Source organism: Macaca mulatta, chromosome 15 (genome assembly GCF_049350105.2).
Source record: "Macaca mulatta isolate MMU2019108-1 chromosome 15, T2T-MMU8v2.0, whole genome shotgun sequence".
Taxonomy (NCBI): domain Eukaryota; kingdom Metazoa; phylum Chordata; class Mammalia; order Primates; family Cercopithecidae; genus Macaca; species Macaca mulatta.
The window spans coordinates 22,027,208-22,049,715 of record NC_133420.1 but is presented as its reverse complement, the minus strand read 5'-3'; the positions used below and the strand labels follow the sequence as shown (position 1 = coordinate 22,049,715).

At 42.3% G+C, this 22,508-nt stretch overlaps 1 protein-coding gene across 10 annotated transcripts in view; it reads right to left on the bottom strand.

Moving 5' to 3' along the window:
• Window positions 1–13,142, bottom strand: part of MAPKAP1 (MAPK associated protein 1) — a 270,663-nt gene extending 257,521 nt beyond the window's left edge. For all 10 annotated transcript variants that reach the window (XM_077967978.1, XM_015116824.3, XM_015116825.3 and 7 more), the window contains exon 1: window positions 12,890–13,142. The gene's annotated coding sequence lies outside the window, so the exon portion shown is untranslated. The remainder of the gene's footprint in view (window positions 1–12,889) is intronic.
• Between the last annotated feature and the right edge of the window lie 9,366 nt (window positions 13,143–22,508).

Here is a 22,508-nt window from a genome sequence, read left to right as displayed (position 1 = left end):
CTAATTTCCGTAACTAAAAAAGGCAGAAAAGTATGCATAATGCAAATTACAAACGCTACAGAGAAAATACATGGAAATCATTCTCCCTGCCCCTCTCTCCCAAAAGAACGTTAGACACACTTTATAGAAACTGTGCTTACTCCAAATAGCTCACCAAGTGAAGGTTATTGTGAAATACTTCAAATTCCATAAGCACTCAACACTGCAAAGACTGTGGGAAAAGAATGTTCCAAGCACAGACTAATGGACAGAAGGTACAAATGAAATAAACCCTGACGCATGACTATCTAAGAAAGTCTAAACTGAAGACTCAATATATTTGTTCTGAAGTTATTAACCAAGCTTCAGTTTCTTAAATACGTTCAAAACATTTAACATATTCTTATAAGTCCCAATGGCAGAGGTCTGTCATTGAAGATTATTTATTTATTTATTTATTTTGCCTAGTTTAGGACAGATAAATCCCTATCACAGTTCAGACTTAAGTTTTCGTCTTTTGAATTTTTTTATACCAACAATGTGAATTCTTACTGTGTTTGTTGTCTGTGTTAACAATAATACAAGTTATACCAACTTGGAATTTTTATTTTAATTTTGGAGATGTGTCCATATTTTAACTTAGCAACTTTAATCCAGTGATCAAAGCTTCCTTAGCTTGTAAACTGTTTCTCAGGTAAACTGAGAATTGCCCCATACCAGCATCTTAAGCAAATAAATAAGCACAAAACAGGCAGAGATTATAAATTAGAGCAGACAAATCTGTATCTCGCCCCACACCGGTAAAGAGCATTCTATCAATACAGTGAAATGCTAATCTCCTAATTAACAACCTAATTAGGTAATTATGGCTTTGCAGAGGGATGCCGAAATGAAATATGACAACATGGTCACCTCTTTATATGGCACCTGTGGGCCTTTTCAGCTGTCATTGCAAAGAGTGCAATATCAATTTGAACAGATGACAAAGTGCTGTCATTTTTCATTCTGATAATATACAGAATGCTTTGGACAGAAGTAGTTTACAAAAGAAACATCTTGCCTGATATTTTCCTAATTTAAACATGCTCAAATACTTCGGTAAATTTTTTGCATTGTACATAAGAGAATCAGTATGCACATTTTTATATTGTACATAAGAGAATCAGTATGCACATTTGAAAAAAACAAACCTAACCGGCCATCATGCTTAACTGTACAAGCTGAAACTATTTCTTTTCTTTTTTTTTTGAGATGGAGTTTCACAGTTGTTGCCCAGCCTGGAGTGCAATAGCGCAATCTTGGCTCACTGCAACCTCCGCCTCTCGGGTTCAAGTGCTTCTCCTGCCTGTAGCTGGGATTACAGGCATGTGCCATCACATCCGGCTAATTTTGTATTTTTAGTAGAGACAGGATTTCTACATGTTGGTCAGGCTGGTCTCGAACTCCCGACCTCAGGTGATCCGCCTGCCTCAGCCTCCCAAAGTGTTGGGATTACTGCGCCCAGCCTGAAACTATTTCAATTATAAAGTATATGATAATTAGAAAAGAGTAAAAGGCAACAATTCATCATATTTTAACACTCATATTTTTACTAACTACTGCTATCAGAAAAATTGAAATCCAAATTTGATCTTCAATCTTTTTCTCACAAAAAAAGTGAGACAGATATTTACATTTGTTAAAATAAATTAAAACAGAACAGGCCTGTCCAGGGGCAGTGGTTCAGGTCTACAATCCCAACACTTTGGGAGGCCATGGTAGTGCATGCCTGTAGTCTCGGCTACTGGGGAGGCTGAGGTGGGAGGATTGCTTGAGTCCAGGAAGTTGAGGCTGCAATGAGCCGTGATCATGCCACTGCACTCCAGCCTGGGCAACAGAGCAAAAACCCTGTCTCAAAACAATAATAAAAATAAAAATAAAAAATAAAAAAATAAAAACAAATAAAACAACAACAACAACAACAAAAATCAGACCTGGCCTGAAAAATTCGAGCAGACAAAACTAGTTAGGCCTTATAAATGACCTTAACCTTGTTTGATTTGCAAACATAAGCAAAACTTGAGATATGTTTTATAAATGCATACATGAAAAAAAAAACTTAAGCTTATCTAGTCAGAAGCAGCCAACAAACCTATATAACTGGGGACTTTCCAATGGTAGTGATCAACTGTAAAACTAACTAATCAAATCTTTTCTTTGTTTTATTTCCACGGTCTTCCTACAAAAGCTTCCCCCCTTACTTTCCCTCAATGGAGACCCTGAATCACTTCTGATTTGAAGCTGCCCAATTCATGAACTGCTGTTTGTGCAAATAAACTCTAAAATCTTATGCCTCAGTTTACCTTTTTAACACTTATAATTTTCCATACCAAAAAATCACTTCCCAATATGTAAGCATTCAACTCACAATCTCTGTCTACCAAAGGCCAACCTCAACTCCACAGATAGGAGTGGACTCCCCTCTGAAAGTAAACACAGAGCTGTCACAGGCCTACTCACTGCACCCGTGGTCACTGAAGAGGTGGCGGTAGCACTGGGACAATGATACCACCAATACGAATACAGCTCTTCTTCCAGAATACTGTCTTAAATCGGACTTTTGGGGGAAAAGAAGGCTTACCTGGGAATAGTAACATCATTTATGTCAGGACATATGAAACCTTGTTCTAAGTACAAAATAAATGAAGTGAAAACTATCTTGAAAATACAATCCATTTATAACTTCACAATCACCTGCATTAGTGAAAACTATTGGTTAAAATGATGGTCACTGTACTCATACTTGTTAATATCCATTTTAAACTATGATTTATTTTAAAATAATTGATCAAAGAACATTTCTAAAACTGAGAAAAATATAAAGTCTTATAATCTCACCACCTATGTCTTTTTTTTTTTTTTTTTTTTTTTTTTTGAGCTGGAGTCTCGCTCTGTCACCCAGGCTGGAGTGCAGTGGCACTATCTGGGCTCACTGCAAGCTCTGCCTCCTGGGTTCACGCCATTCTCCTACCTCAGCCTCCTGAGTAGCTGGGACTACAGGCGCCTGCCACCATACCTGGCTAATTTTTTGTATCTTTTAGTAGAGACGGGGTTTCACTGTGTTCGCCAGGATGGTCTTAATCTACTGACCTCGTGCTCTGCCCGCCTTGGCCTCCCAAAGTGCTGGGATTACAGGCGTGAGCCACCACGCCCAGCCCACCTATTTCTTTTCTTTGCATACATGTTTGACATAATTGAGACCATACTTTATAGAATGTCATATCCTTTTTTCACTTATTATGGTTAGCATATTAGTATGTCACTAAAATTCTTCTGAAACATCTAAGATGACTGTATATTATTTCCATTCTATGAATTTTCCATGATTTCTCTAATTTTTATTGAACATTAAGGTTCTAATTTTTGCTATAAATGCTGCAGTGAACATCTTTGAACATGAATATCTTTCAACATCTCTGATTTCTTTAATAAAGATTCCTAGAAATGGAATTACAAGCTCAAAAGGCATGCATAACTTTTTTTAAAAGCTTGTAATAAATACTGCCAAAGTGCTTTCCAGAAGTTTTACTAATTTACATTCCCACTACCAATATGAGTAACCATCTTACTACCAATCTTTATTATCAGTGAGTATTAGTATTTTCATTAAATCCTTAAGCTTCATATCATAACATTATACCTATAATCAAATACTCTCACAACATAATCACAACTTTTTGTAAACATTAAGTTTAAATGAAGGCAAAGGGCCATAGTTAATGACAGTTCCAAGAGAGGGCCAGTCCCAACATCCAAATCTAGAGCAGCATGGAAAAGTGACCAAAAAAACAAAAAAACTAATAGTGCTTTTCAGTACTCTGAGTCTAAACAAAGGTCAAGTCCTAGTTTTGCCACTCGCACATGCACGCGCGCTCTCTCTCTATATATATACACACTCTCTCTATATTTATACACTAAATATATACATATATACTAAATATATATACTAAATATAGATATACACTAAATATATATACTAAATATATATATATATTTTGTTTTGTTTTGTTTTGTTTTTTTGAGACGGAGTTTCACTCTTGTCGCCCAGGCTGGAGTGTAATGGCACGATCTTGGCTCATGGCAACCTCCGCCTCCCAGGTTTAAGCAATTCTCCTGCCTCAGCCTCCTGAGTAACTGGGACTACGGGCGTGTGTGTGCCACGTCTGGCAAATTTTTGTATTTTTACTAGAGATAGGGTTTCGCCATGTTGGCCAGGCTGGTCTCGAACTCCTGACCTCAGGTGATCCAACTGCCTGAGCCTCCCAAAGGGCTAGGATTACAGGATAAGCCACCGCACGCAGCCCGGTAACTCTATATTTTTATTATTACATTACTTCTCTAAGCTTCAGTTTCAGCATTTGTGAAATGGGGACAGGGATAACATAATATCCCTTTTCTAACAAACGGCAGTTATAGGCACAAAAAAGATAATATAAACACTTGGAAGTGTTTCTTGTTACTCAACAGATCAACTCATATAATAGCTTAAAAACAGCATCCTGAAGTCCTTCTCTCAATACAGTAGGTAGGTGCACTAATTTACAAAACACAACCAGAAATTAACAAATTTCATGATCCAGACTTGAAAATGAGTTTCACTCTTTTACAACCACTCCATGAAATCATTGCTTATTACACCATATTAACATCCTGAATGTCTTATGCCCTGAATGCCAGTAGAGGTTGGTATCTCTCATCTAAAATGCTTGGAACCAGAAGTGTTTCAGATTCCGGATTTTCTTTGAATTTTGGAATATTTTCATATATATCATGCAGTATCTTGGGGATGAGATCCAAGTCTAAACATGCGATTCACTTACGTTTCATATACACTTTACACACATAGCCTGAAGGTAATTTTATACAATTTTTTTTTTTTTCTTTTTTGAGGCAGGGTTTCCCTCTGTCATCCAGGCTGGAGTGCAGGAGCACAATCATGGCTCACTGTAGCCTTGACACCTCAGGCTCGAACAATCCTCCTGCCTCGGCCTCCCAAGTAGCTGGGAATACAGGCACACACCACCACACCAAGCTAATTGTTTTGATTTTTAGTAGAGACGAGGTCTTGCTGTGTTGCCCAGGCTGCTCTCTAACTCCTGAACTCAAGCAATCCTCCCACTTTGGTCTCCCAGGATTACTGGTTATGAGCCACCTCACCCAGCCAATATTTTTAATAATTTTGTACATGAAGTAAAGTTTTAACTGCAACCTGTCACATGAGGTCAGGTGTCGAATTTTCCACTTGTAGCATCATGTTGGTTCAAAAAGTTTCGAATTTTGAAGGATTTTTTACTTATATATATATATATATATATTTTTTTTTTTTGGACAGTCTTGCTCTGTTGCCCAGGCTGGAGTACAGTGTATGATCATGGCTCACTGCAGCCTCAGCCCCCTGGGCTCAAGCAATCCTCCCACCTCAGCCTTGAACTACAGATGCGCACCACCATGCCTGGCTAATTTTTTTGTAGAGACAGGGTTTCATTATTTTGCCCAGGCTGCTCTTGAACTCCCAAGCTCAAGCGATCCATTCATCTTGGCCTCCCAAAAGTGCTGAGACTACAGGTGTGAGCCAGCACACCTGACCCAGATTTTGAATATTATGAGTAGGGATGCTCAGCCTGGCTCTGCATCTCTCCAGAAGCATCACAGTACTTACTAGGTACTTACATATACTGTTTCATTTAGTCCTCACTAAGAACTATGTGAGACTGGCATTACTGCCCCATTTTGCAGACTGTCCAGCTTACAGACTGACAAAGCCAATAATCAAATCCAAGTGGGTCTGCCCAAAGCCCCACATCACACTGCTTAAAATTCAAGCCTGCATTTCAGTTCTTCATTAGTCTCCTTTATGTCAGTAACCAAAGTTCAGATTAAATATTTGCTTTATTTTCCAAAGAAAACCATTCCTTCAAACAATTTTCTACCAATTTCTCTGCTGAAATGGTACTTATTTATAACACAGTACCTAAAAATGAGTCCATAGGGAAGTGGAAAATGTTATTTTTTGAAGTTTTACACATTCAGTACGCTTTGCATCAATAATAAAAGTATATTCATAAAAGTATACTCAAGTATAGGATATTAAGAATCTAACACTGCATATATTTAGGCATAAATGTGACATAATATTCCACTTATTTCACAAGCAATTACTGTAACTTAATCCCAATAGTTATTCTAATACCTTTTTGTTCTTTCTAGAATTTCAGGTTTGTTTTTTAAGTGGTTTCTCCCATTTTTCTCACCTTCAATTACATAAAACTGTATTCTACTTTCAGTCCAAATTTTGTGTTGCCTATATTAAATCCATTTCCCCAACATATCTAGACTGCTGCCAACTAGAGTTAATAAATTTTGAATGACTGCTCAGGATTTATTCTCTTTGTTTTTATATGCTATGTTATTTCCTTATACAATAGAGTAAGAATGAAAACAAGTATCTACAAGACCAGTATTTCTTCAATTTTTGCCTTGTGGAAGCTGGGTATTAAAATAAAAATAAATTAAACTCTTGGGCTGGGAACTCCCTGACCATATTTCTCTCACTGTGCTGGGTTATCTCTATGCCCTCTTTCAATCTTGAGTATATATAGTCAATAGGCACTGCATGCATTGGGGGAGCACCTGGCCCATCAAGGGCCTTTCCCAGAGGAAGTAATGAATAAAGAATAGATGAAGAGCTGAGCAGTGGTTCCTGACCTGCCAGCAAGACAGGAGGGGCAGCGTTTTAGATTTGAGTCACCTCCACTGGAGTCTGCCAGTAATCAGTTGTGTGACTTTAAGCATATCAATTAGAAACAGAAAGCTTGGCATCCTGAAAAGAAAACCATTCCTTCAATTTTCTACCAATTTCTCTGCTGAAATGGTACTTATTTGTAACACAGTTCCTTAAAATGAGTCCATAGGGAACTGGAAAATGTTATCTTTTTTTTGAAGTTTTACACATTCAGTACACTTTGCATCAATAATAAAAGTATATTCATAAAAGTATACTCAAGTATAGGATACTATGAATTGAATTTCAGCAAGACTTGAATTACACTCCTCATTATTTATCCAAAAAGGAAGAAAGAGCCAAGGATTTGTAAGTGATGTGACCAAACTCCAAAGGCTGTTAGTGGTATCAGCACATTCAAGATGCAAGTCCCTCTCTAGTCAACTGCACTTTCTACTAAATTGTGATTCACTGGGTGCCAATTTCTTCATCTCAAGATGTGATGATTACCCCCTTTGTAATACTACCCATCTCATAAGACTATGAAGACTAAAGAAAATAAGGTATACAAGAGCATTTAACAAATTTACAATACCACTTTATACTATTGTGGAGAGGGCCAAGAGACAAGAAATCTGGTAGCATTTAAAGTGCTAACAGCACAAAACAGAAGTATTATAAGGTCATCTCACCAGCCAAATCTATACTTTAGCCTAATTATACAATAAAAGCATTCACCTTGCCACTCTCCAAAAGCATCAGGGCAAGCCACAATGCCCCCTCACACTGGCAATTTACCATGAGATTTCTAATCAATAAGCAAAACACTGTATTGGTACTTCCTGCTCTGAACACCAGGTACCAGAATTTCAGCAGCCAGGTAGGTTGGAGTTCACAATCAAGCAGCCTAGAATTACACTCAGCCTGCAAATATGTTTTGATCAACATAATTTTTAATGGCAAATTTTTAAACTAAATACATTAAAATCCACCACACGCAGTGGCTCACACCTGTAATCCCAACAATTTGGGAGGCCGTGGCAGGAGTATTGTTTGAAGGCAGGAGTTTGACACCAGCCTAGGCAACATAGACACCGTCTCTACAAAAATTTTTTTAAAAACTAGCTCAGGCGCAGTGGTTCACGCCTGTAATCCTAGCACTTTGGGAGGCCAAGGCAGGTGGATCACCTGAGGTTGGGAGTTCAAGACCAGCCTGACTAACATGGAGAAACCCTGTCTCTACTAAAAATACAAAATTAGCCAGGCAAAGTGGTGCATGCCTGTAATCTCAGCTACTCAGGAGGCTGAGGCAGGAGAATTGCTTGAACCCAGGAGGTGGAGATTGCGGTGAGTCGAGGTCCCGCCATTGCACTCCAGCCTGGGCAACAAGAGCAAAACTCCTTCACACACACACACACACAAAAAAAACAACTAGCTAGTACACGGCCGGGCAGAGTGGCTCACCCCTGTAATCCCAGCACTTGGAGAGCCCGAGGCAGGCACATCACTTGAGGTCAGGAGTTCAAGACCAGCCTGGCCAACACGGCAAAACCCTATCTCTACTAAAAATACAAAAATTAGCTGGGTGTGGTGATGCACACCTGTAGTGCCAGCAACTCAGGAGGCTGAGGCAGAAGAATCGTTTGAACCCAGGAGGCAGAGGTTGAAGTAAGCCAAGGTCACGCCACTGCACTCCAGCCTGGGCAACAAGAGTAAGGCTCCGTCTCAAAAAAAATAAAAAAACACTAGTTACACATAGTGGCATGCACCTGTAGTCCCATCTACTGGGGAGGCAGAGGTGGGAGGATCACCTGAGACCAGGAATTCAAGGCTGTAGTGAGCTATTACTGTGAAACTGCACTCCAGCCTGATAGAACAACACCCTGTCTCTAAAAGTTAAATAAATAAATAAGAATACATTAAAATCCAGATTTCCAGCATCTTTTCCAAAAAAAATCAAAATATCCACGGGGCCTACTTCCTCACATGGCAAAAGCAAGTGGAGCTGAGCAGCAACTGCCCCCTTTAGTTTGGGCCTGCGCTCTCCAGTTCATCAAGGCCCAGCCTACTCATCCTAGTACATAACAGGCACGGACTTGGAGACCACTGAGGAAGATGCTCAAACAGAACAATAATAATAATTTAATGAAGATTTGTTTACTCTTTTTTGGCCAGTTTTTTGTGGCTCTATCACACATTACCTGTGTGACTCTTAAGTAACACATTTAACCACTAAGCCTCTTAAATACAAGCTGAAATATGCTGACTTCTGAGTAAAAAAACTTCACAAAAACTTCAAACTCACAGAAACAAGTCAGGGCACCTCCCATGGGGAAAAAATGTATGTGGCCGGGCATGGTGGCTCACGCCTGTAATCTCAGCACTTTGAGAGCCCAAGGCAGGCGGATCACCTGAGGTCAGGAGTTCGACACCAGCCTGGACAACACAGCAAAACCCCGTCTCTACTAAAAACACAAAAATTGGCCAGGCGTGGTGGCACCTGCCTATAGTCCTAGTTTTGAACCCAAGAAGCAGAGGTTGCAGTCAGCCAAGATCATGTCACTGCACTCCACCCTGGGTGATACAGCAAGACTCTGTCTCAAAAAAAAAAAAAAAAAAAAAAAAAAACCACGTAACGTGACAGAAGTCCTTGTCATATAATTTGACATCTACGACTGTGTCCTTAACAGTAAGGCCTATACATTAGAATAACAGATTGCTAGCAAATTATCTTAGCCTGAATCATATAAATCCACTCAATGCAAAAGTTTCTGAAGTCTTCAGGTTTGAGTCAATAAGCAAAACAAGTTCCCCCGCCAAAAAAGAAAAACATTTAAAGTAACAGATGAGGCTACAAGCTCCTTTAGTGCAAAGGCCACTTCCATTCCTCATGATCCCTCCTGTCTCACAGTGACTGGCACACCGAAGCTACAGCTCAAGAGCCAGTTTCTCTCTGAAGCCTTTCCAGAGGGACCCCATCCACATCACAAAGAACAAGCAACATGGTGCAGTAACGAAGAGTGCACATCCCAGTGTTCAGCACATAATCCCCTCTATCGTACAGATCTACCAGCAGCATAAACTCAAGGAAGTTATTCAAGGTCTCTGTGCCCCAGTTTCCTCATCTGTAAAATCAGGATGCTAATAACACCTTCTCACACAAGAAAAAAAATGAGATAAAGCATTTAACATCATGCTAGCAGAGTAAGTACTCATTACCTATTACCTACCATCATCAGTGTTCCCTTCTCAGTGCTCTAGGGTACCCCTGGGGACTTCTACCTTAGAACCCACAGTACTTTATTATAGTTCACCCACGCACACACATCTCCTCCACTAGAATGTCAACAACCTCAGGATAGGGACCCAATTTTACTTCTTTTCGTATCCCCAAGGTCTAACATTTTGCCTGGCACTGCTGAAATGAATCACAGATCCTCGAAGTACTTATTAACTGGAAAAGTTATTAGCAGAAATTGGAATTTACCTCCTTTGCCTGGTATTCAAACCCTCACTGACTCTGACCACTATTGCCCCTCCAACTTTATGTCCTTGTACCCTGCTAAAAGAAGCAATGACTTGCTTGACTCGGGCTGTAAACTCATTCACCACTCTAAAACCATGCCTCAAGCATTATACCTTTGTATCTTATAGCTATTTATTTTGGGGGACTTTACCACAAACCAGGCCCTTTATCCCCATTAGTTCAATAAATACTCACTACACTCCATGTTGTCAATATTATTCCCTAACCTAACCCCTAGTTGAAGAAAATGATGCTTGGGGTTATGTGCCAAAGGTCACATATCCTGTAAAAACAGGGACCAGGAATTGAATCCAGAGTCATGCTTATTTTCTACAGACTGTTTTCTCTGCTCATATTCAAAGCTGAGCTAACCTACCTGCCATCTCCTTGCCTTGGAAGAGCACAGTCTTTGCGTTTAAAAGATCTCTGTACCATTCATTTTAACATACAAATGTTTTGTTCTATATACCTTTTTGTTTCAATATGTACTTGCATAAAGAGAGAGATGGTGTGAGAAAAAGGCAAGATATGTAATGGAAAAAGAACAGATTTAGGCATCAGAGAGACGTGGGTTTGAATCCTGGCTCTGTCTCCTAACAGCTGTTTAATTTATTCTGGGTCTTCCTAATCTGTAAATTGAGGTTAAAGTGATTAAACAATAGAAACCCCTATATAATACCCAAATACTAGGCCGGGCGCGGTGGCTCACGCCTGTAATCCCAGCACTTTGGGAGGCCGCGGCGGGCGGATCACAAGGTCAGGAGATCGAGACCATCCTGGCTAACACGGTGAAACCCCGTCTCTACTAAAAATACAAAAAATTAGCCGGGTGTGGTAGCGGGCGCCTGTAGTGCCAGCTACTAGGAGGCTGAGGCAGGAGAATGGCATGAACCCGGGAGGCGGAGCTTGCAGTGAGCTGAGATAGTGCCACTGCACTCCAGCCTGGGCGACAAAGTGAGACTCCTTCTCAAAAAAAAAAAAAAAACCCAAATACTCAAAGTTTAGTTTACCTCAAATCATGAAGCCTTACCTGGCCACATCCCATCCCTCAAAGGAGAATAACCCATTCCTCTCCCGCACTACCACCATCACAAGAACTTTCACACAATGTACTTATCACTGTGTTAGAATTATTCATTTCCCTTATCTCTCTTTCACTAAATTGATCTCCCTGGAAGCAAAGACTGAATCTTACTTATCTCTACACTGCCTACCATGGTACCTGGCATATATATACATATATATATATACACACACACACACATATACATATTCAGTAAACATTTGCTAAGTTAAATAATTGTAGATAAAAATGAGTGCTTATAGAATTCTAGAGGAAAAATCATTTCCAGCTGGGGTTGTCCCAAATTGGTTCGGCGAGGCCAACTCAGCTGAGCTGTGGGAAGCGTCTCAATAGATTGAAAGAGAAAAGGGGAAACCTAGGCAGGGTAGGGAGAATGTTCTACAAAAATCAATGGAATAGGAAAGAACAAAAAAGATTAGAGATCCTACTTATTTGGAGTAATGGACCAGGGTGGGGTAATTAAAGAAGGAGACCTTTTCAGACAGAACTGGAAAGGTAACCAGGAGCCAGATTCACAGATGTAAGGGGGTGTAAGTGCAGTCTGGGACACACAGTTGAAGGTAGGCATGAGCACACAGATGAATGGGAAAGGGCTACCAGCATGCCCCAAATTCCGGAGGTGTGTCAACTGAAAAACATGAACACAATTATTGCTTCATCAAGAACTCTTTCCGTGTTTACTAGGCACCTTGTGTGGGCTCATAAAATATACGGAATAAAACCCATATCTAGGCTTCTGCTCAGGTGGGTTTTAACATTAGGGATCCGCCCCTTCTGCTTGTCAGAGAATGAGGACGCTGCTTTTTTTTTTTAAAAAACCAATGTGTCTCCATTTGACTGTTCACACCTGGGAAAGTTTTGAACTTTGCCGATTTGGGTTTATAACAACATGGTGCTTTGCACAGTGCCAGGTACTGTGGTGGGCTTCCAAAGTTACTTTCATTCATTCAAAAGGAAGTTTTAACCAATTTCTGAGTCAATCTGGGAGTCTCTGGTTAAAGTCATACTCTTGTTTACACTACAATCTCTTTTTCCCAGCCTTCAACAAATCTAAAGGATTCCTTGCCACTCCCATAAACGAAAGATGAATCAAAGTTCCAGAAGCACTGTAGCTAGAAAAGTCTGTAAGGCTGTTAACCCCTTTAAGGGGGATGGGAAGAAGGGACTCAAGGAAACAGGGACCACACAGTCAATGCTTGAAAACCTTGATTTTCACATTATGAAGACCAGGGCACCTAGATATTGCCAAGTGCAGGACCAGAAACTGCCGGAGTCAACTGCACCTCCCACACCCACACTACCAGGTCCGCTGGCTTCTTTTCCCCTAAACTACACACCCGCCTCAGACTCCTGACAGCCTCCAGTTCAGGAAACCGCCACGAAACGAATGCTCCCGGGCCACCTGAACAAGGGCCCGGCAGGCGGCCCGCTGGGCAGCGCCGAAACCGGAGGGGTGAGAGGGCCGCCAGGTGGGCAAGCTGGTGGGCTGGCGGGGAGCAGGCGGCTGGGGCAGGGAGCTGGCGGCTGGGGCAACCTTTACCTGAAGCTGCTTCCACACTACGGGCCGGGTCGGCCCCGGGACACGTTCCTGAGGGGAGGGCCCGGCTCCCCCACGCCTCCCGGCCCCTGCCCCGAGCTCTGCACTCTCGGGATCCACGGGGACCGGCGCTCCTCCCGGCCCGCTCAGCTGCCGCTTCCCGGGTTCGCCCTCATGCCCCTGCTGCTAGCCGCCGCCGGCCGGCAGAGCAGCAGCCCTATTACCCTGAGCCGCACACGACCCGGAACCACACTCCGGCGTTCCGGAAGTCCCCGACCGGGAAGGAGCCTCTGGCTGGGGACGTAGTGCGCAAGCCCCAGAGCTGAAAGCAAGGAGCGGTTGCTTCCCGCGGGGCGGGGCCGGGAGGGAGGCCGAGCGCATGCGCGCCGCTTCTCCAGTGCAGGGAAAGGCCTGGGTCGGAGACTGAGTTGTGGCACCATGCGCCAGTGCCTGGACTTATCTTGAGCGGGAATCAGTGTTAGGCTGCTCCATTGAATCTTCTTTCTCCCCATTTCCACGGAGAAAAGCCCTTAATTCGTCTAGAAATGAATGATGAGGCAGCTTAGCCTCTGTATGAGAAAGACCGGGGTTCAAATGCCAGCTCTTACAACTTGCTGTGTGTCCTAGGACGTGACACCTGCCCTCTCTGAGCCTCGGGTTTTCCCATCCACAGCAATAGTTTCAACTTTAGAGTATATTGCTGTGGGAATCGAATGGGATGATGCTTGAAAAACACCCAGCATAGTGCCTGACACATAATAAACATGCAGTCAATGTTAGTTATTTCTCTTATTATAATATCTGTAATATGGAGGTGATAATCTTCCTCAAGCCCTGCTGGGAGGTTTCCAGGAGATGTGGGAGGACTGGCACAGGGCAGAAGTTCAGCGTTGTCTCACGCTGCTCCTTTTCTCTCTCACGGAGAAAATCAGTAGAGAAAATCACGGTGAAGGGGGAAAAAGGATTCAGGCAGTGCAGTGAGACTGTTCTCTCACCTGAAAGATGCTCGGGGAAGTCTCTCAAAAAAGCACCTTAGCAAAAGAAAAAAGTCAAGGTTGAATTTCAGCCCTAGGGGACCCCTACCAAATTTTAAACTCATTGGTAAATATGCCATGGGCCAGGCGCGGTGGCTCACACCTGTAATCCCAGCACTTTGGGAGGCCGAGGAGGGCAGATCACTTGAGGTCAGGAGTTTGAGACCAGCCTGGCCAACATGGTGAAACCCTGTCTCTACTAAAAATACAAAAATTAGTCTGGCGTGGTGGTGTGCACCTGTAGTCCCAGCTACTTGGGAGGCTGAGGCAGGAGAATGGCTTGAACCCGGGAGGCGGAGGTTGCAGTGAGTGAAGATCAGGCCACTGCACTCCAGCCTGGGTGACAGAGACTCTGTCTCAAAACAAAAAAACAAAACACATCATGGGTCCACCCATGTATTTCAAATATGGTCATCCGTTGCTTAATGATGAGGACACGAGAAATGCATGGTTAGCTGATTTTGTGGTTGTGTAAACGTCATAGAGTGTACTTACACAGTGTCAGAGCCTACTACACACCTAGGCTGTTTGGTATTAGCCTATTGCTCCTAGGCTACACACCTATACAGCATGTTACTGTACCGAATAGGCAATTCTAACACAATGGTATTTGTGTATCTAAACATCTCTAAATGCAGAAAAGGTACAATTAAAAGACCATGTTATAATCTTAGGGGACCACCATCTTATATGCACTCTGTTATTGACCAAAACATCCTCATTCCACGCATGACTGTATATGATTGATCTCTTACCATATGCCATTACTGTATATAATTGGTATCTTACCACATACCTATACTGGGGGGAATAGTGAACCTCAGCACCCAGACACACTCTTGCACACACACCACCATAGTTCCATCAGGGACCTGTTAGAGGCACTCTAACAAAGTAGCAGGTGTGAACAAGTTTAGATATTTGATTTTCTGAGGTCACCAGGTTATCTGTTCCTTCCTAAATCTTACTCTGCATTTTCCATTCTCTCTCTCTCTCTCTCTTTCTCTCTCTCTCAAGTTCCAATCTGAAGCACAGTTGGCTGTCTCTCAGACACGTAAAACTCGACCTATCTAAAACTGCTAAACAGTTATAGATTCTAAAGAGTAAAGATTTCCTAGCACTTTAAGAGGCCAAGGCAGGAAGATCGTCTGAGCCCAGGAGTTCAAGACCAGCCTAGGCAACATGGTGAGATCCCATCACTACCTTAAAAAATGTATCTCTATGTAGGCCAGGCACGGTGGGTTATGCCTGTAATCCCAGCACTTTGGGAGGCCAAGGGGGGCGGATCACAAGGTCAGGATATCAAGAACATCCTGTCTAACATGGCGAAACCTCGTCTCTACTACAAAAAAAAAAAAAAAAAAAAAAAACGAAAAATTAGCCAGGCGTGTGGCACACACCTATAGTCCCAGCTACTTGGGAGGCTGAGGCAGGAGAATTGCTTGAACCCGGGAGGCGAAGGATGCAGTGAGTCAAGACTGCACCACTACACCCAAGCCTGGACAACAGAGTGAGAGTCTGTCTCCAAAAAAGGAAATATATATATATATATATATGCACACACACGTATATACACATATATATTATATATTTTAGCCAGGTGTGGTGGTGAATGCCTATAGTCCTAGCTGCTTGGGAGGCTGAGATAGGACGATTGCTTGAGCCTGAAAGGTCAAGGCTGCAGTGAGACGTGATCATGCCACTGCGCTCCAGCCTGGATGAAAGAGCAATGCCCTGTCTCGAAAAAAAAAAAAAATTAGAAAAATAAAAAGTAAATACTCACTCTGCCACTTACAAGTTTTGTGACTTCATCTCTCCAAGTTGCTTCTCTAAATATTCTTATCTTTACCTGGAAAATGGGAATGACAAAAGTCCTACATAACCTCATTTGTTTGTTGTGAGGATAGAATGAGCTAATACATGTCACTTACACAGAACAGAACCTGGCATGTGACTATTATTCACTAATGCTTACGAGTATTAGTATACCTCAGTCCATAAGCAATACTTATTGAGTGCCTATTGAGATTCAGTGGTGAAAAAGCCAGGCAGGAACCCTCCCCTTAAGAAGCCTTGTAGCCAACTTTGACTGTGGGTTTGAAATACTATACCATAGTTACTGTGGTAAGTTGGCATGTAGTGATATATGGTAGGATTTCAAGGACAGTATTGAGGGCCCAGTTGAGAATGGAAACTAAATGTATGGTGATACTAATATGATAGTTTGTGTGATTATTCTATAGCTAGTTGAAACAGTCACGATACACACACCCAAAGAATGAGAAGCTGGATTGATCTAAGGAAGGATTTTGCCAGACAGGTGTGCTGGGGTCATATCAGCTTTGAAGAGTGCTTAAAACAATGAGCCATAGAAAGTGTGCTGGATAGGGAAGCAAGAGAATTCCAGAAAAACAGATATCACTGGCCTAAAGGTCTCAAATAGTTGTAATGGAAGTCACTGATGAAGGAAAGCAGAAGGTTGGAGGTTATTGTCACAGAAGGATGTTTCAACAAGTAACCTCAGAGGAGGAGCCATGTGAGAGGGGGTCCCAGCTAAAGTGGAGTGGGGGAAAAATCACGAAGGTGAGATAGTCAAGGAACTCAGATCCTTGTGACTCTCCAAAGCTCCCAAGATGGTGGACAGACATGGGGTGAAAAGGAAACCAGGCGTGCTCCCCATGGCATCTGCAACTGAGGAACAGCACTGGGGAGGTAGATGAGGAGAGAGGAGAAACTTATCGGATGGCATGAACCTCCAAGAAGCAGGAGTTGTGTTGGTGGAAGTGTCATTAAAGCATACATTGACCTATCGCCTGATCTGGGGTGCACAGTGGTAGGACCTTGAGAGCTAACACACGTAAAAAAAAATTTTTTTTTTTTTTGAGATGAAGTCTCGCTCTGTCGCCAGGTTAGAGGGCAGTGGCATGATCTCGGCTCACTGCAACCTCCGCCTCCCAGGTTCAAGCCATTCTCCTGCCCCAGCCTCCCGAATAGCTGGGACTATAGGTGCCTGCCACCATACCCAGCAAATTTTTCTATTTTTAGTAGAGACAGGGTTTCACCATGTTGGCCAGGCTGGTCTCGATCTCTTGACCTCATGATCCACCCGCCTAGGCCTCCCAAAGTGCTGGGATTACAGGTGTGAGCCATCACACCCGGCCACAAAAATAATATTTTTACAGCACACTGATGGTGCTGGGCCAGGGGCTGGCTAGGGGACTCCCATAGACATCAGGGCAGCAGGAGAGGTACCTGGGCATACCTGTGGCAATCAGGCTTCACAGCCTTCATCTCCAGCTTGGAAAGGAAGCCATGTTAGGGGGTGGAGGTTCTTTTTCTTCCGGTTCCCAGGACTAGAGAGGGTCAGTGGGCAGAAGTTCAAAAACACCTAAAACTGGGCTGGGCCCAGTGGCTCACGCCTATAATCCCAACACTTTGGGAAGCCAAGGCAGGCAGATCACAAGGTAAGGAGATTGAGACCATCCTGGCTAACACAGTGAAACTCTGTCTCTACTAAAAATACAAAAAATTAGCCGGGCGAGATGACGGGTGCCTGTAGTCCCAGCTACTCGGGAAGTTGAGGTAGGAGAATGGTGTGAACCTGGGAGGCGGAGCTTGCAGTGAGCTGAGATCCGGCCACTGCACTCCAGCCTGGGCAACAGAGCGAGACTCCATCTCAAAAACATCAAAACAAAACAAAAACAAAAACAAAAACAAAAAAAAACAACTACTACCTATGTGGCTTTCAACAAGTTACTCGCCTTTTCTGTGTCTGTTTTCTCATCTAAGTTGTTGTGAGAATTCAGTGAGGTACTGCACAGAGAGTAACTAGAACAGTGCCTGGCATACAGGAGGTGTTGCATAAATGCCAGGTCTTCTGGCCTGGCACGCCAAGATGGGCAGTAAGGATTGGGTCCCTTCACACATTCTGTTTCCTCACAGTCCTTCAAGCCTCAATTGCTGTTTGCCTCTCCACTCAGCAAACTCCTATTCATTTCGGGGAGCAGCCTAAAACAACAACCATGTATTATTTCTTAGGATTCTGTGGGTTCATAGGTGGTTCTCCTGCCAGTCTATCCTGGGCCTGCCCATGCAATTGCAGTCAGATGGAAGCTAGAATGTCTGGAAGGACTAAGATGGCCTCACTCATATGGCAGCAGATGTTGGTCAGGCTGTCTTGATTTTTCTTCTTGTGGCCTCTCTGGTTACTATCTTGGCTTTCTATATAACATAATGATAGAATTCTAAAAGACTGTGCTCTAATGTGCAGGTGATTGCTAAAAATACAGTTCTTGGCCAGACATGGTGGCTCACGCCTGTAATCCCAGTACTTTGGGAGGCCAAAGTGGGTGGATCACGAGGTCAGGCGATTGAGACCATCCTGGTCAACATGGTGAAACCCCGTCTCTACTAAAAATACAAAAATTAGCCAGGCATGGTGGCGGGCGCCTGTAGTCCCAGCTACTCAGGAGGCTGAGGCAGGAGAATCGCTTGAACCAGGGAATCGGAGGTGGCAGTAAGCTGAGATCATGCCACTGCACTCCAGCCTGGTGACAGAGCGAGACTCTGTCTGAAGAAAAAAAAAAAAAATTAGTCAGCTGTGGTGGTGGCTAATTCCTGTAATCCCAGCTACTCAGGAGGATGAGGCAGGAGAATCATTTGAACCCAGCAGGTGGAGGTTGCAGTGAGCCAAGATCCAGCCACCGCAGTCCAGCCTGGGTGACAGAGACTCTGTCTCAAAAAAAAAAAAAAAAAATATATATATATATAAATACATATAATTGTGGAGATATGTACGTATATGTATACCATATTAACCATTTCTAAGTGTATCCTATTCATTGTTGAAGACCCAATTTACATATTACTTCCCCCAGAAAGCTTTCCCAGATCACCTTTTCTCCCTAATAGGCCACATGAAGAACTGTATTCTCCGTGTTGACCATTTATCCATCTCTGTTGTTCTTTTAATACATATCCTGTCTCTCCAATGGGCCATGAGGAATGGGATGTTTATTTCTGTTATTATACTGAAAGCTAAAAACACCATAAGCACTTGGTAACATGTGTGTTACATGAAAAGGTGCTCAAAATACGCACACAAAATGAGGCAATCTTATTTTTAAGATTATAAGACAGCACTTTGGGAGGCCGAGGCAGGCGGATCACCAGGTCAAGAGATCAACACCATCCTGGCCAACATGGTGAAACCCCATCTCTACTAAAAATACAAAAATTAGCTGGGCATGGTGGCACGAGTCTGTAGTCCCAGCTACTCAGGAGGCTGAGGCAGGATAATTACTTGAACCCGGGAGGCGGAGGTTGCAGTGAGCCAAGATCGTGCCACTGCACTCCAGCCTGGTGACAGAGTGAGAGACTCTGTCTCAAAAAGAAAAAAAAAAATTATAAGAGATTATAAGATTTTAAGATTATATAAGATTTTAGGAAATCTTGTTTTGTATAAGCATTATTTTCACACGGAAAAATAACACTTTGCCAAATGTATGCCAACAAGCCAAGAGTACATGTGATAGGATGAAAGTAACACTTTGAAACCGTGCCAAAGCTTTGGGGAAATGGAGGCACCTTCTAGCTTTTCTGCAAATGTGTGATCTCAATATTTTATATGTGTGAATATGTTTCCCTGATATTTTTCCCAATTTTGGTGTTTTATTTAAATATGGTTTTTCCTCTCGTAGGGAAAACATGGATGTTTATACTACTGTCCTATAAAGAATTCTATGAAAAGAGTAACTTGTTTCAAAAATCCATTCAAACTATTTTAAAGAAGGCCCCTAGAAGTGTACGATTTCAGAAAGAAATATAGTGGGTTTTTAAATTATTATTTAAGTAATATTTCAATGTGAAGGTTTTTTGTTTGTTTGTTTTTGTTTTTGTTTTTGTTTTGAAACGGAGTCTCCCTCAGTCACCCAGGCTGGAGTGCAGTGGTGCAATCTCGGCTCACAGCAGCCTCCGCCTTCAGGGCTCAAGTGATCCTCCCAAGTAGCTGGGACCACAGGCGCACGCCACTACACCCAGCTAATTCTTGTATTTTTAGTAAAGATGGGTTTTCACCATGTTGGCCAGACTGGTTTCGAACTCCTAAGCTCAAGGAATCTCCCGACCTCAGCCTCCCAAAGTGTTGGGATTACAGGCACGGACCACGCGCCCGGTCTCAATGTGAAGTTTTTGTTTGTTTGTTTGTTTTTTGTTTTTGTTTTTGTTTTTTGGAGACGAGTCTGGCACTGTCGCCCAGGCTGGAGTGCAGTGGCGCGATCTCGGCTGACTGCAAGCTCCGCCTCCCGGGTTCACGCCATTCTCCTGCCTCAGCCTCTTGGGAGGCTGTAGCTGGGACTACCCACGCCCGGCTAATTTTTTTTTTTTTTTTTTTTTTTTTTTTTTTTGTATTTTTAGTAGAGACGGGTTTCACCGTGTTAGCCAGGATGGTCTCTATCTCCTGACCTCGTGATCCGCACGCCTCAGCCTCCCAAAGTGCTGGGATTACAGGTGTGAGCCACCGCGCTCAGCCGTGAAGAATTTTTTTAAAGCAAATGTATTGCTTATAGTAAGGTGAGTTTGGTGAATAGAAGGGAAGCATAAAATTAACCCATCAAAAAACACATTTTGAAGATACTATTTAAACACAAATCGGTCCTGGGGGCTGGGCAGAGATTCACTGAGCTTTGTTCTATTGAGTTTTCATGCTGAGTATTATTTCTGGTGAGTACCCTCTTTTTAGATACTTGGAGTGAAAATGGAACCTCTGACTAGTATTACGAAAAATGGAACATCTCTCCGGCTACATTTATATTTGTAGTCCCTTTCCAAAATCCAGGTCCCGTAACCAGCTTCTAACAGTACCTTTTCTTGCTTTAAAGGTTAGCTAGTACTGAGAGCCAGTCCCTAAATTAATTGATGTTAACAGTACTTAGAATATAAAAAACAGACTCGTATGTTTTGTCGAATGCAACTTCCAAGAATGCATAATTAACAGTGTCTCCATTAATATACAGTATGTTCAACAGTGAGACACCGCTATCATAAATAAAGGTAGACATGGATAAATTTATAATTAAAAATGCATTAGAAATTACAAGCATAATTTATTTACTAATGTTCACTGGAATAAATTTTATGTGTAATATTTTAAAACTGGGCATTAATAAATAATAGTGAACATAAAATGTTTTTGCAGCTAAAAATATTTCAATAAATATTAGTGAGTTAAATGTGCAGCAGTTATAATTGCTATGAAGTAAAGTTTATAGAATGCAATCACAATATAGAACAGTCTTCCTTGGTTGCATTCAAAATATCAGAAATGCATAGCTGTCCTTCAAAGCTGACAAATCAGGTATTCAACGTAGTGCCTGCAATGATTGAAGAATGAAAGCACAGGACATCCAAATAGTGAATAATTATTTGAGATAACCAAGAGCCTTCCAAGAAAGTGTATTTACAGACTCGTGGATTCAAATCTTATCTACCTGTTTGGCCCATACTAATTTGGAGCAATTTCTCCCACCTGAAAACTCCTATAGGTCTTTTTGAACCTTTTGCTTAAAAATTGGTTTTACCTGCCGGGCGCAGTGGCTCACACCTGTAATCCCAGAACTTTGGGAAGCCAAGGTGGGTGAATCACTTGAGGCCAGGAGTTCGAAACCAGCCTGGCCAACATGGTGAAACCCCGTCTCTACTAAAAATACAAAAATTACCCAGGCATGGAGATGCCCGCCTGTGGTCTCAGCTACTCAGGAGGCTGAGGCAGGAGAATTGCTTGAACCCAGGAGGCGGAAGTTGCGGTGAACCAAGATTGGGCCGCTGCACTCCATCCAGCCTGGGTGACAGAGGGATACTCCATCTCAAAAAAAAAAAAAAATTGACCTTACCTTGACTGTGCTTTTGTTCCATCAGGGGCAAACAACTCCAAGATGCCAAACACTGTTCTAAGTGCTCATATATTTTATTGACTCCATGCTCCACTAGCTCCACTATTTAAAATATTCTATTTATTGAACTTTCTGAGCATTCACATCATGTGTCCTCAGTGAGGCTGCAAGTCCTACAACACACAGGAATACCGTATTTGTTCGTTTGATGTTCCTGAAAAGGGAGCTTACATCTACATGTAGGGTGGGTTTTCCCAGGTAAGACTGCAGCTGATTAACAGTAATGAATGGCATCCATCATTGGTTGAGCCTTACTTTGGGCCAAGCCTGGGCTAATGGCTTTGTATCCCTAGTCTTATTTAATCCTCATAACAATCCAATAAATAGATGTTATTGTTATCTCTATTTAACAAATGAGAAAACTGAGCATCAGAAGGTGAAGTCACTTGCTCAAGATCATGTAGCTAGTAACTGGCTGACTTGGAAGCCCCAAGCCCCACACTTCCCACAATAATGATGAGCAGCCCTTGTTCTGAAAATAACCATGTCCTTTCACTACATCATGTTGCCTTCTAGCATCTCACGATCCTTTCTGCTGGGATTTTCCCCCCATTGATATCTAATCTAAGTCCCTCCTGCTCCCATTTAAGATAATTCCCTCATGTCCTGTCCTTAGGAGACAGGAACTGATATTTAAAA